Source organism: Coregonus clupeaformis, chromosome 21 (genome assembly GCF_020615455.1).
Source record: "Coregonus clupeaformis isolate EN_2021a chromosome 21, ASM2061545v1, whole genome shotgun sequence".
Lineage (NCBI taxonomy): Eukaryota > Metazoa > Chordata > Actinopteri > Salmoniformes > Salmonidae > Coregonus > Coregonus clupeaformis.
In genome coordinates this window covers 11,833,436-11,848,963 of record NC_059212.1, presented here as the reverse complement: position 1 = coordinate 11,848,963, position 15,528 = coordinate 11,833,436, and the positions used below count along the sequence as shown (strand labels likewise).

The window sequence follows — 15,528 nt, the reverse complement described above, 5'->3', positions numbered from 1 at the left end:
GAAATCATGGCCACAGACAATTTGGATGTGTCAAAGCAGAGATGATAATCACCTAAAGCCAAGGGATTGAGGAAAAATGACTAAATCTGACAGGTATTCACTGCTAAGGGATAAATGTCTGTCAATCTATTGCTGCAAAGGTGCTCTTATCCACTCTACATCTAACTGTATGTCAATAAAGTGAACACATAATTGCTGTTTTTTGCCTGTCGAGTGTGTGTCATCACCAATTTAGATGGAGGAAAGAGGTGATTCTAAAAAAAAAAATTTTACCATCACAAAATGTAGTAATAATAATAATATGCCATTTAGCAGACGCTTTTATCCAAAGCGACTTACAGTCATGCGTGCATAATTTTAAAAAAAATATGTCGTGTATGGGTGGTCCCGGGGATCAAACCCACTACCTTAGCGTTACAAGCGCTGTGCTCTACCAGCTGAGCTACAGAGGACCACACAGGGGACATGTATCAAACACACACATCACATTATCACCTTAAAAGTATAATTAAGTAGGAGGTGTCGTTGTTAAAAGTCTTCTAATCACTTTCACTACAAAGCCATGTCCAATAAATAGCAATAGTTGTCTCAACTCAGAACATTTCGATCTCAAATGTATAATTAAAATAAAAAAGACTACTACTGTATGGTGTCTATGTCAAATGTTCATCTATTTCAATGCAACTGCTGTGTGGTATCATCTTGACAGCTGTGAAACTGTTTCGTACCTCCCTATCGACAGAAAATAGTTGCCCAAACCATCAAAAATTAGACAGGAGATGAGACATGTCTGAAGTGTGTGTTGGAATGGCAATTACGGAGAGGAGAAAAGCTTTCATTGGGAATGAAGGACAGTGAAAGAGTCCAACAGAGAGCGATGACCAAAAATAGAAGAGAATAATAGCAGGGTCAGGAATATGGGCTCAGTTCCAAAATGTACACTACCACTCAGAATGAAGAGAAGTATTGGGCATATATGCTAACTTTGGAACCTAGCCATGGACTGTCTGATAATCAAAAGGTTTGAAGTTCTTTACCTGCAGTTTCACTTAGTTTCACCAGCTAAAGGTTGCTCCAAGGTAAAAAGTTAAATCATTAGCACATTCTGTAAATCCAGCTTTAGAGTGGTTCTGACTTTCTTCAATTCGGATCACGGAGCTACAAAGTTCCATTGATCAAACCATCAAATGGATTATATATGTCAGTTTGGCACCGATGTGGATGTGATGAGGAGTCAGGCGCAGGACACAGAGGTTTAGTCCAACAAACTTTACTATAGTAAAGTGAACAATATTCAATACACGACCTCGAAAATACAGAGGCGAGAACACTACGCAACATGCGTAAAACAAAACATATAGAGCGCAAAACACGCAGCTCAAACGACACGCGGACAACAACACACAATATAACTAACACAAAACAGGGAACTTATAGGACACGTAATTAGGACACAAACAGACACAGGTGTACCAGACAGACCAAAGCAATCAACACACGAAACATACAACGGTGGCAGCTAGTATTCCGGGGACGGCGAACGCCGAAGCCTGCCCGAACCAGGAGGAGGAGCAGCCTCGGCCGAAACCGTGACAGTACCCCCCCTTTGACGCGCGGCTCCAGCCGTGCGCTGACCCCGGTCTCGGGGACGGCCAGGAGGACGCGGACCCGGGCGCGTGGGATGCCCACGGTGGAACTCTGTCAGGAGGGATGGGTCGAGGATGTCCCTCCTAGGCACCCAGCACCGTTCCTCCGGACCGTACCCCTCCCACTCTACGAGATACTGGAGACCACTCCTCCGGCGCCTCGAGTCCAATATAGTCCGGACCCTGTACGCCGGTGCCCCCTCGATGTCCAAAGGGGGTGGAGGGGTCTCTCCTATCTCCTCCTCTTGGAGTGGACCAGCTACCACCGGCCTGAGAAGAGACACATGGAACGAGGGGTTAATATTTTTGTACTCAATAGGCAGTTGTAATCTGTAACACACCTCGTTCAATCTTCTCAGGACTTTGAAGGGCCCCACAAACCGCCGACCCAGCTTCCGGCAGGGCAGGCGGAGGGGCAGGTTTCGAGTCGAGATCCAGACTCGATCTCCCGGTGCGTACACCGGCCCCTCACTGCGGTGGCGATCGGCGCTCGCCTTTTGTTGACGGATGGCACGCTGCAGATGGACATGGGCAGCGTCCCCACGTCTCCTCCGAAGCGCCCGAATCCACTCGTCCACCGCAGGGGCCTCGGTCTGGCTCTCGTGCCACGGTGCCAGGACCGGCTGATACCCTAAAATACACTGGAAAGGTGTTAATCCGGTGGAGGAGTGGCGGAGAGAGTTCTGGGCCATCTCTGCCCAGGGGATATACCTCGACCTCTCCTCCGGCCGGTCCCGGCAATAGGACCTCAAAAACCTACCCACATCCTGGTTCACACGTTCAACCTGCCCATTGCTCTCTGGGTGGTACCCCGAGGTAAGGCTAACCGAGACCCCCAGGCGTTCCATGAAAGCCCCCCAGACTCTGGAGGTGAACTGGGGACCTCGGTCGGACACAATATCCTCGGGGACTCCATAGTGCCGGAACACGTGGGTAAATAGGGCCTCGGCGGTCTGTAGGGCAGTAGGGAGACCCGGCAGTGGGAGGAGACGACAGGCCTTAGAAAACCGATCCACAACGACCAAAATGGTGGTATTACCCTGGGAAGGGGGTAGATCGGTCACAAAATCCACCGAGAGGTGGGACCATGGTCGTTGTGGAACGGGCAGAGGATGTAACTTACCCCTGGGCAAATGTCTAGGTGCCTTACACTGGGCACACACCGAGCAGGAGGAGACATAAACCCTCACATCCCTGGCTAACGTTGGCCACCAGTATTTCACGCTAAGGCAGTGCACCGTCCGACCAATACCAGGATGTCCAGAGGAGGGTGATGTATGAGCCCAAGAAATAAGCCGATCACGAACCTCGAGCGGAACGTACGTCCGCCCCACAGGACACTCGGGGGAGTAGGGTCGGTACGCAGCGCCCGCTCGATTTCCGTATCGACCTCCCATACTACCGGAGCCACCAGACAAGACTTCGGCAGTATGGAAGTAGGCTCAATAGACCTCTCCTCTGTGTCATACTGCCGGGACAGGGCGTCTGCCTTACCGTTCTGGGACCCAGGGATGTATGTGATCTTAAAAACAAACCGGGTCAGGAACATGTTCCACCTAGCCTGACGAGGGTTCAATCTCCTAGCTGCCCGGATGTACTCCAGGTTACGGTGATCAGTCAGAATGAGGAAAGGGTGTTGAGCCCCCTCAAGCCAATGCCTCCACACCTTTAGGGCCTGGACTACAGCTAACAGCTCCCTGTCCCCAACGTCATAATTGCGCTCCGCCGAGCTGAGCTTCTTGGAGTAGAACGCACAGGGGCGGAGCTTAGGTGGCGTGCCGGACAGTTGTGACAGGACTGCCCCAATACCGGTCTCGGACGCGTCCACCTCTACTTGGAAAGGCAAAGAGGGATCCGGATGCGCCAGCACCGGGGCCGAGGCGAACAGGTTCTTCAGCTTGACAAATGCCCTGTCCGCCTCAGCTGACCACCGCAAGCGCACCGGACCCCCCTTTAGCAGGGACGTAATGGGAGCTGCAACCTGTCCAAAGCCCCGGATAAACCTCCGGTAGTAATTAGCAAAACCCAAGAACCGCTGCACCTCTTTTACGGTGGTTGGAGTTTGCCAATTACGCACAGCCGATACCCGATCTACCTCTATCTCCACGCCAGACGCGGACAACCGATAACCCAAAAAGGAGACGGACTCCTGGAAGAACAGGCATTTCTCTGCCTTGACATACAAGTCATGCTCCAACAGTCGTCTCAATACTCAGCGCACCTGGGCTACATGCTCGGCTCGTGTAGAAGAATACACTAGAATGTCGTCAATGTACACCACTACACCCTGCCCATGCATGTCCCGGAAAATCTCGTCAACAAAGGATTGGAAGACTGAAGGAGCATTCATTAACCCGTATGGCATGACGAGATACTCGTAATGACCCAAGGTGGTGCTAAATGCTGTTTTCCATTCATCCCCCTCCCTAATGCGCACCAAATTGTACGCGCTCCTGAGATCCAACTTTGTGAAGAACCACGCTCCGCGTAATGACTCCGTCATCGTCGCAATCAGTGGAAGTGGGTAACTGTATTTTACTGTGATCTGATTGAGACTACGGTAATCAATACACGGGCGCAATCCCCCGTCCTTCTTCTTCACAAAGAAGAAACTCGAGGAGACCGGAGAAGTGGAGGACCGTATGTATCCCTGTGCCAAGGACTCGGCTATGTAAGTCTCCATAGCCGCAGTTTCCTCTTGAGACAGGGGATACACATGACTCCTGGGAAGAGCTGCTCCGGTCTGGAGATTTATCGCACAGTCCCCCTGTCTATGAGGAGGTAGCCGTGCTGCCCTCGATTTGCTAAACACAAGTGCTAAATCCTCATACTCGGGGGGAATGCGCAGTGCGGGCACTTGGTTCGGACTCTCTACCGAGGTCGCCCCTATGGAAACACCTAGACATCTCCCTACACACTGGGCAGACCACTCCATAAGAGCCCTCTGTTGCCACGCTATGGTAGGATCGTGGGTGCTTAACCAGGGAAGCCCCAACACCACTGGGTACGCAGGAGAGTCAATCAGATAGAACTGAATGATTTCCTCATGACCCCCCTGCGTCGTCATCGTCAGCGGTGCTGTGACATCCCTGATCAGACCCGACCCCAACGGCCGGCTGTCTAATGCGTGGACAGGGAATGGAACTTCTACCGGCCGAAGGGGAATTCCTAACCTAGCACAAAATGCCCGATCAATAAAGTTCCCAGCTGCGCCTGAATCTACTAGCGCCTTATGCTGGGAATGAGGTGCCACCTGTGGAAAACGCACAGGAATACTCATGTGACCAACAGAGAGCTCTGGGTAAGTGGGGCGCCTACTCACCTGAAATGACTCCCCCAGTGCGTGACCTGTTGTCCCCTCTCTCAGAAGACCCTCCCCAGCACCTGGCCGCGGTGTGTCCTCCACGGCCACAGTTGGTGCAGGGGGTGGCCCCCCTCGGGTTCTCCCTCCTCCTCTCTCTAGCGCCCAGCACCCCGAGCTCCATAGGAATTGGCTCGGAGGTGCTGGAGGATGGAATGGACGACCCCCACTCGGGACGTCCGCGGGTGGCCAGCAGGGTGTCAAGCCGGATGGAGATGTCCACCAGCTGGTCGAAGCATAGGTTGGTGTCCCTGCAGGCCAGCTCACGACGAACGTCCTCTCGCAGGCTACACCGGTACTGGTCGATGAGGGCCCTCTCATTCCATCCTGAATCCGCAGCTAACGTCCGGAACTCCAGTGCGAACTCCTGTGCGCTCCTCTTCTCCTGTCGGAGGTAGAACAGACGCTCCCCCGCCGCCTTCCCTTCAGGTGGGTGATCGAAGACTGCCCGGAAGCGGCGGGAGAACTCAGCGTAGGTGATGGTAGCTGCGTCTATTCTCCTCCATTCGGCGTTGGCCCACTCCAACGCCTTTCCGGATAGACAGGAGATGAGGGCGGAGACGCTCTCGTATCCCGAGGGCGCTGGGTGTATAGTAGCCAGGTATAGTTCTACCTGCAGGAGGAACCCCTGACACCCGGCTGCAGAACCGTCATATGCCCTCGGGAGCGAGAGCCGAATACCACTGGGTTCCGGCGCTGAGAGAGGAGGACTGACCGGTGGTGATGGGATGGTGTATGAGGACGTGGGCACCTCTCCATTAGCCAACCGGTGCAGAGTGTTGGACACCTCGCCCAGAACGGCCTCCAGTTGCCGGATCATGGAGTCCTGATGACTGAGCCGTTCTTCTAGCGACCAGGTTGTCGTCGCTGATCCTGCTGACTCCATAGATGGTGTGTTGTTCTGTCAGTTTGGCACCGATGTGGATGTGATGAGGAGTCAGGCGCAGGACACAGAGGTTTAGTCCAACAAACTTTACTATAGTAAAGTGAACAATATTCAATACACGACCTCGAAAATACAGAGGCGAGAACACTACGCAACATGCGTAAAACAAAACATATAGAGCGCAAAACACGCAGCTCAAACGACACGCGGACAACAACACACAATATAACTAACACAAAACAGGGAACTTATAGGACACGTAATTAGGACACAAACAGACACAGGTGTACCAGACAGACCAAAGCAATCAACACACGAAACATACAACGGTGGCAGCTAGTATTCCGGGGACGGCGAACGCCGAAGCCTGCCCGAACCAGGGGGAGGAGCAGCCTCGGCCGAAACCGTGACAATATATTATGTGGTTATAAGAGCAATGAAATTAATGGTGAACATGAAGGTCTCTCTAATGAATACATCACCAAATTAATTAATTAATTATACCACAGAATTACACATATAAGGTTTCAGATGTGCTCACAAAAATAATCAGATACCACTGACATAATTACTGAACCAATGGCCTGTGTCAATTTGAATGCAGGCAATTTCCTCTGAGAAAATATAGAGTCAAGATAAAGGTTAATTAAATGTAGATTACAGGTACGGAACACCCAATTTCATTACTGTGATATGCTAGTAACGGACGCTCTTTGGAAACATGGTAAGTTGTCACAAAGTTGCAGGGCTGCCAAACTGAAATCTAAGATGTCTTGTCGGCGGGGCAGGCAGTTAAATGTCAGGCGGTTCCACACTCAGGAACAAAGACATCCCTAACAGGTGAGTGATTCATCTTCAGTGATTGTTATCAGTCATAAGCTGCCACGGCAGAATGGAAGGAAATTACATCTATGATTATGGCCTGACACGTTGCCATGGAAAAGTAGTTTGTTTGCTTTTCGTTCCCAATAGTTTAGTCTACAGTTTTGAAAAGTTCATTGGAAAGTAGTGCTGAGCGATTAGTGCTTTTTGATAGTGACTGCCCATTTTTCATTATTAACCATAATTTATTCACATTACTTTACTTTAATAAAATAAATATATATATATAATATTTCAGTTGTTATGTATTGGTTTTATTTGATGACTCTATAGAGCTGCAGCCTATGCTGTCTGACAAAATCACTATTTGAGTAGTTCTTCAAAGTAAATAAGGCATACTGCTGAATACCAAATATCAATCACTTAGATCATGTATTTTCAGGTAGAGATACCTCACAAAGCAACTGCTCTCTATCCATCTTGATCACGCATTCTCTCTTCTCTCCATCTCCGTGTCTGATCCACACAACGCTATGCATTTCAACACTCGGCGGTCCCATTCTGTGAGCTTGTGTGGTCTACCACTTCACAGCTGAGCCTTTGTTGCTCCTAGACGTTTCCACTTCACAATAACAGCACTTACAGTTGACTGGGGCAGCTCTAGCAGGGCAGACATTTGACGAACTGACTTGTTGGAAAGGTGGCATCCTATGACGGTGCCACGTTGAAAGTCACTGAGCTCTTCAGTAAGGCCATTCTACTGCCAATGTTGGTCTATGGAGATTGAATGGCTGTGTGCTCGATTTTATACACCTGTAAGCAACGGGTGTGGCTGAAATAGCCGAACCCACTAATTTGAAGGGGTGTCCACATACTTTTGTATATATAGTGTCTGTTTTGTTGCATGGGCAGCGTCTCAATCCACCGCATCCGCCTATGTCAGCCTCCCGCATCTACAGTGGAAGGTGGCCGAGCTACAGCGATGTTTGTCAGACTATGAGACATCGGTCTTGTCATGAAATCAGCTGTAGTGTACGAACGGTTTGGCAAACTAATTGGACCACTCTATGAAAAGATAAGACTCTCACGATGGTGTTCTCCGTTTTGCTCTACGACTCCCACAAGCCCCACGGGACTCGTCTGAAGTTGGTAAATGCTGATGTGCCAACTTCTGTCTGTGTCACAGGACTCGTCTGAAGGTAACCTATACAAATAAATGGAAGCATGGAGGTAGTTTTGTGCCAACAAAAATAAGGGGTTAAATAAATAATATAAATAAAAAATCTGAGCTGTCTCATATCTTATATTTTTGACGGTCTTTTTTGCCATTTACTAATGTGTTATTCAATGTGTTTCTATGGGCTATAGAAGTAAAGGCCAAATTCAATATTTTATCCAATATTTTTTATGATCCATGGTATGACCATCTTAAAACAATTTCATATTTTATTTTAGCTTAGTAGACATTTTGGTTAATCGCTCAGCACTATTTGAAAGTGCAAAATTATGAAAATCCTCAGTCTCCAGTTCCACAGCAATTGAATGGGTCACTATTGAAGGGGTGTCCTTTCACTACAGACAGATTACCAGGACGTGTACTCCGAACATGCATTGACCAACTGGCAAGTGTCTTCACTGTCATTTTCAACATGTCCCTGACTGAGTCTGTAATACCAACATGTTTCAAGCAGATCACCATAGTCCCTGTGCCCAAGAACACTAAGATAACCTGCCTAAATGACTACTGACCCGTAGCACTCACGTCTGTAGCCATGAAGTGCTTTGAAAGGCTGGTCATGGCTCATATCAACACCATTATCCCAGAAACCCTAGACCCACTCCAATTTGCATACCGCCCCAACAGATCCACAGATGATGCAATCTCTATTGCACTCCACATTACCCTTTCCCACCTGGACAAGAGGAACACCTACGTGAGAATGCTATTCATTGACTACAGCTCAGCGTTCCACACCATAGTGCCCTCAAAGCTCATTACTAAGCTGACCCTGGGACACCTCCCTCTGCAACTGGATCCTGGACTTCCTGACGGGCCGCCCCCAGGTGGTAAGGGTAAGTAACAACACATCTGCCACGCTGATCCTCAACACGGGGGCCCCTCATGGGTGCGTGCTCAGTCCCCTCCTGTATTCCCTGTTCACCCATGACTGCATGGCCAGGCACGACTCCAACACCATCATTAGGTTTGCCGGCGACACAACAGTGGTAGGTCTGATCACCAACAACAATGAGACAGCCTATAGGGAGGAGGTCAGAGACCTGGCCGTGTGGTGCCAGGATAACAACCTCTCCCTCAACGTGATCAAGACAAAGGAGATGATTGTGGACTACAGGAAAAAAAAAGAGGACTGAGCATGCCCCCATTCTCATCGACGGGGCTGTAGTGGAACAGGTTGAGAGCTTCAAGTTCCTTGGTGTCCACATCACCAACAAACTATCATGGTCCAAACACACCAAGACAGTCGTGAAGAGGGCACGACAAAACCTATTCCCCCTCAGGAGACTGAAAAGATTTAGCATGGGTCCTCAGATCCTCAAAAAGTTATACAGCTGCACCATCGAGAGCATCCTGACTGGTTGCTTCACCGCCTGGTATGGCAACTGCTCAGACTCTGACCACAAGGCACTACAGAGGGTAGTGCGTACGGCCCAGTACATCACTGGGGCCAAACTTCCTGCCATCCAGGACCTCTATACCAGGCGGTGTCAGAGGAAGGCCCTAAAAATTATCAAAGACTCCAGCCACCCTAGTCATAGCGCCAAGTCTAGGTCCAAAAGGCTTCTTAACAGCTTCTACCCCTAAGCCATAAGACTCCTGAACAGCTAATCATGGCTACCCAGACTATTTGCATTGTCCCCCCCACCCCACCCCCTCTTTTACGCTGCTGCTACTCTGTTTATTATCTACACATAGTCACTTTAACTCTACCCACATGTACATATTACCTCAATTACCTCGACTAACCGGTGCCCCCGCACATTGACTCTGTACCGGTACCCCCTGTATATAGCCTCCCTACTGTTATTTTATTTTACTGCTGCTGTTTAAATATTCGTATTTTTTATATTTACTTATCTATTTTTTACTTAAAACTTATTTAGTCTTAAAACTGCATTGTTGGTTAAGGGCTCGTAAGTAAGCATTTCACTGTAAGGTCTACACCTGTTGTATTCGGCGCATGTGGCAAATAACATTTGATTTTATTTGATTTATTGTCATGTGGTTTCGTAATGCAAAGATGCATATTAGTAGTCAATCCTATACAATTACAGTGATACTGTAAATGTATTCAGTAGACTGTATAATGTTATTTTAGAGCCAGCAATAAACCAAGGTCTCTAATTGAAACAATTACTATACACCGACTATCACATGTGTATGTGCATGTGTAATGATGCATGCACTTGCGGCATGTTTTTCAAAACGTTGTAGCTAAATTAGCTAGTAGATGATGAATTAAGCTAATTATATGTTTGTATCACAATGTCAACACACTCAAGCTTCTATCGGTTACATCTTTAAAGTAGAAGGAATCTTCTGATATTGTTGTCTGCCGCAATGGAAAGTGATATTTTAGATGCGCTGGAACAAGTCGGGTATGACGGACCTCTGCAGAATGAGGAGACACTTGTCAGAGCATGTGAAGGTGGACTGTCATCACCTGAGTATGTCAACCTATGCATGTGGTTAGCATCCCGTCTGAAACCGTTATGTGATCTGGAAGAGAGCATTACGTCAGGTTCAGGTGACACTGATGGCCTTCAGTTTGAGATGAGTGGCATACTGAAGGAGTTGCAGTGCCCCTATCAAGGCCTTGTCTCCGGGATTCTACAGGGAGGGCTGCAGAATAATAAAGACTATCTAAAGCTAGCATTGTTTTTATGCTCCGAGCTACAAGCTGCGCAGATAGTAAAGAGACGACCTGCTGAGGACAAAGAACACAAAGACAGAAACGATCTCCAGGCAATCTGAGAAACACTGAAGCGCCCAGAGCCAAGAGAGCAGGGAGTAGCAGAGCTGTTCTCTGGGATAGGGAAAAAGATAAATGCACTGCTTCAAGAGCTTCCAAAGGATCACATTGGAAAGCCAGCACTGAATAACTCTCTCGACAGTGAACAGTGGGAGAGGCTGGAGCAGATCAACACGGTCCTGTCCTCAGAGTATGAGTGTCGACGGAGGATGCTGATCAAACGTCTCGACATCACTGTGCAGTCTTTCAGCTGGTCAGACAGAGCTAAGAAGAGAGTTGACAGCATGGCCAGGGCCTACCAGCCTAAGAGACACTCCCTGGCCCAGAGTTCATCTGTAGGCATGGATCATCTTGTGGCAGCCAGGGAGGACATATGCAACGTGGTGAAGACCAGCAGTGGCTCCAGCAGAGAGAATACTGCCTGTGCTGTCAATAAGATCCTGATGGGGAGGGTGCCAGATCGAGGTGGCCGGCCCTCTGAGATAGATGCCCCCCTCCCTGAGATGCCAACCTGGCAGAAGAGACAAGACGGCGGAGGGGGTTGGGGTGGTGGTGGTGGTTGGGGAGGTGGTGGTGTTCGGGATGGTGGTTGGGGAGGTGGTGGTGGTGGTGGTGGTCGAGGAGGTGGTGGTGGTAGTGGTGGTTGGGGAGGAGGGGGTAAGGGTGGCTGGCGAGGTGGTGGAGCTGGTTGGGGTCATGGAGGAAAGAAAGGACGTTATCAAGACTAACTTACCAGGGTTTTTTAAAACTGAAAAGCCAGACAGTGTTTAATAGGTGAACTGAAACAATATAATAATAATAATAATAATAATAATATATGTCATTTAGCAGACGCTTTTATCCAGTGCATACATTTTTGCGTATGGGTGGTCCCGAGGATCGAGCTCACTACCTTGGCGTTACAAGCGCCATGCTCTACCAGCTGAGCTACAGAGGACCATATACTCATGGGTATATACGCCGCTAAGGGCAACACTAAGGCATTGCTTATTTGGAGTGATGATGTGGACTGGACTGAGATGTACAGAATGTTACTGTATGAACTCTCCTAAATATTTGTCACCGATTTTTGTGTTCATTTTCAGAGTTCTTATGAACTGTGTTGCTGTGGAAAGTTGTAGAAGCAATACCGACAGTAAATCAAACTCACTGACCATTTTTGATATAGTTTTACATATTTTCTACTAATTGTATGTTGGTAGTTTTATCAAATGACATTTTTGGAAATTGGAATCATGGTAATGACCTTTTTGATTTGAAGTATTAAAAAAATAAATATGTATGCACTCACTAACTGTAAGTCGCTCTGGATAAGAGCGTCTGCTAAATGACTAAAATGTAAATGTAATGACTACCGTGTGTTTAATTTCACATCAGTAATAATTTATATTCACAGGAAACTAGGATAGTTCTTCCGCCTACACTTGCAGCTCGCAAATGGCATCAGGCATGGGCAATTTCCCCATTACTCATGTCTCAGCTAATACAAAATAGTCAAGTCCAAAAGTAGGTAGGATTTTCCAATAACACACGGCTCTGCAAAGTGCTCACTTCTCCCAATCCCCAAAAGCAGGTACAATTAAAAACCACTTGTGCACACGCACACGCTCTTTGCTTCACTGCTTTTCATTTAGCACCGTTAGACAGGGGGACTAAAGGCTGGTTTACTGTACGTCTATCAACAAGTCTGTAGACAATTGTCGTAGCGACATCATGAACATTCTATTGTCGTCCAACATCATTGTCATTATGAAAAAGTATAAACACAAAACAACAGCCTCTGCATGACATCAGCAGCCCGGTGCTTCAAATAGCATACTTTCTCTATTTTAACACCAATAAACCCATCCTTTTAAAAATGAATTCAGTAAATGTCAACCTAGCAAGCCAGGCAAATAAAAGCAATTTTCTAAACAATGGTTTGGTTTGTTGCTAGCTAGTTAGCTGGCTAGCTAGCAGGTTCAAATAACTACTTTTTATTCATCATTACAGGAAAATAAACCCACAACAACATAATTACAAGGTAATGGAGAGCTCAAAGAAAATAACTTACTGCCACAGTGTGACGAAATATAAGTAGGTAATTCTATCTGAGAACTTTGGAACGCCAGCATCATCTTATCACAGGAGGATTTGGTCTGGTTGCTGTGGCAGTCCGGTAACCACGACAACGGATGTTGCGACAGTCGCAGAGACATAAACTTTTATCATGTCTGTGCAACAAGGAAACTGAAAGTCACAGCGATGGTCTACAGACATTCCACTGGATTATAAATGAAATCTCGTTTTGACCAGCAACACTTGTCACATTCTAATTGTCTACAGACATGTCGATAGACAGACTGTAATCCAGCCTTAACACAAAGACACACACATGTGCACACACATGCACACACAAACGTGTACATACTTGTGCGCACACACACACACACACACACACACACACCCTGGGACTCGTTCTGGATATAACAGCCATATGTGACTAGTTTCAGGAAAGTAGGCGTATGTTGCGCGTCACTAATTCACAGGAGAGCCATTTGAGCGTAAACTTTTTTTAAAAATCAAAATGCGTTTTTTGGCAGAAATGCCTTTCATGTGCCTTAATAACAAACATGTATGCCATCTGTAAATACGAATAAAATGGTTCAATTACGAGCCTAGTTGGTTTAGCCACAGAAAAAGACAGCAACCTTCCCGCAAGCCATGATTGGCTGAGATAATGAGTGGGCTGGACATGCTGAGAGATGAGTTCGGATTGGTCTGCATCTTCTGTCTATTTGAGCTGGTCAGTATGTGTAGACAATCCTGTCTAACGCGGCTTTAAAAAAAATACATTGCGTAGTAGAACTGCATAAGTGTTGCTCTCCACTTTCTGGGGGACCGAGTTTTGAAAGTGGAATTAGAGTATGATAGCTAAGGAGATGGAGAAAACACCTGTCTCCGGATTACATCTTCAAACTAAGGGCAACCATGGCATCCATGAGAGAGGGAGAAGCATCCGTCCATGTATACGGGCAGTGGTGTAAAGTACTTAAGTAAAAATACTTTAAAGTAGTACTTCAGTAGTTTTTGGGGGTATCTGTACTTTACTTTACTATTTATATTTTGTACAACTTTTACTTTTACTTCACTACATTTCTAAAGAAAATAATGTACTTTTTACTCCATACATTTTTCCTGACACCCAAAAGTACTTGTTACATTTTGACAGGAAAATGGTCCAATTCACACACTTATCAAGAGAACATCCCTGGGCATCCCTACTGCCTCTGATCTGGCGGACTCACTAAACACAAATACTTTGTTTGTAAATTAATGTCAGAGTGTGCCCCTGACTATCCGTAAATAAAATAAAACAAGAACCTTGTGCTGTCTGGTTTGCATAATATAAGACATTTGAAATTATTAATACTTTTACTTTTACTTTTGATACTAAAGTACATTTTAGCAATTCAATTTACTTTTGATACCTAAGTATATTTAAAATCAAATACTTTTAGACTTTTACTCAAGTAGTATTTTACTGGGTGACTTTCACTTTTACTTGAATCATTTTCTATTAAGGTATCTTTACTTTTACTCAAGTATGACTTTTGAGTACTTTTTCCACCACTGTATATGGGTAAGAGAGTCTAGCTAGCTACATTTTCAGATATTACACGTTTCTAATTTTGTCAGAAAATTGTTTTCATTTCAAGTTAAAGTGTACTGTTAGCTAGCTAGCTAACGTTAGCTGGCTGGCTCACTAGCTAACGTTACGTGTATGATCTGTGTAGTAATATTATTCGTATCTCAGAGCCATTTGCCATTTCAATAGGGCGAGTAAAATGGTCACACTGAGCTGTTCTCTCATTTGTGTCTGGAAGTAGCTAGCCAACGTTAGCCAGTTAGCTTGGGTGCTTGACTGCTGTTGTTAGGTCAGCTAGCTAACGTTACATGTATGATCTGTGTAGTAATATTATTTGTATCTCAGAGCCATTTGCTTTGCTAGTTATAGCCTAATGTTAGCAAGCTAACATTGAACCTGGTTGGTTAGCTACCTGCAGATTCATGCAGGGTAGTAACGTCATGAGTTGGGATTATGGTTCATTGTTTAGCTAGCTAGCTACATGTCTTAACAAAAGACTCCACTATGCAAGTAACCATTTCAACAGAATGTTAATGATGTCACTGCGACAACTGTTGATAGACGCAGCTGGTAAATTCGCTCTGGCTATCTACTCCGATTTCAGAGCACTCTCATTTGAGTGTGCCAGAGCGCAGACTAACTGACGAATTTACGAACGCTCAACACCCATTGAATATGGCCAGTGTCGATAAACGTTGGCAAAAAAGCATAAATTGTTGCCAGCAGCACAGTTGCAGTCACCAACGCTCTGGATAACATTAAAACAGCCTATCCAGTTCTGCTAGGGCGAGTAAAATGGTCAGAGTGAGCTCGGATCAATCCTTAAAGAGATGGGTGGGGATAAAGCTTAAGAGGGTGTGAACGATGCCGATTGGGTGTAGACAAAGAAGAGGTCTCCAGTAGGTGTTCCAAAAAATTCAAAGGCCATTTTCTTAAAAGTGGGGTTACAAGTTTATCAACTTTCAAAGCAGAATTACTTTCCCATTGTTCCTCAACTGTAGTGTATGACATACCATTTTCTAGCTCTGAGTCTCTACTTTTATCCAATGCAAAAAACACAATTTCAAATGTTGCTACATAAGACCGAATCGAGCCGGTCGGTCACATATTATCAAGCTGGTGGAAGCTCTGCACCCAATACGGGAGAGAACGTGGGGGAGGGGGTCGAATCCATAGAATTAGGAATTAGAATA

General features: G+C 46.5%; 1 protein-coding gene and 1 pseudogene across 1 annotated transcript in view; one reads left to right on the top strand and one right to left on the bottom strand.

Moving 5' to 3' along the window:
• The window catches only part of LOC121534924 (parapinopsin-like), a 92,732-nt gene that overhangs the window by 44,722 nt on the left and 32,482 nt on the right, over positions 1-15,528 (bottom strand). The window lies entirely within an intron of this gene.
• On the top strand, positions 10,175-11,435 carry LOC121534527 (annotated as a pseudogene).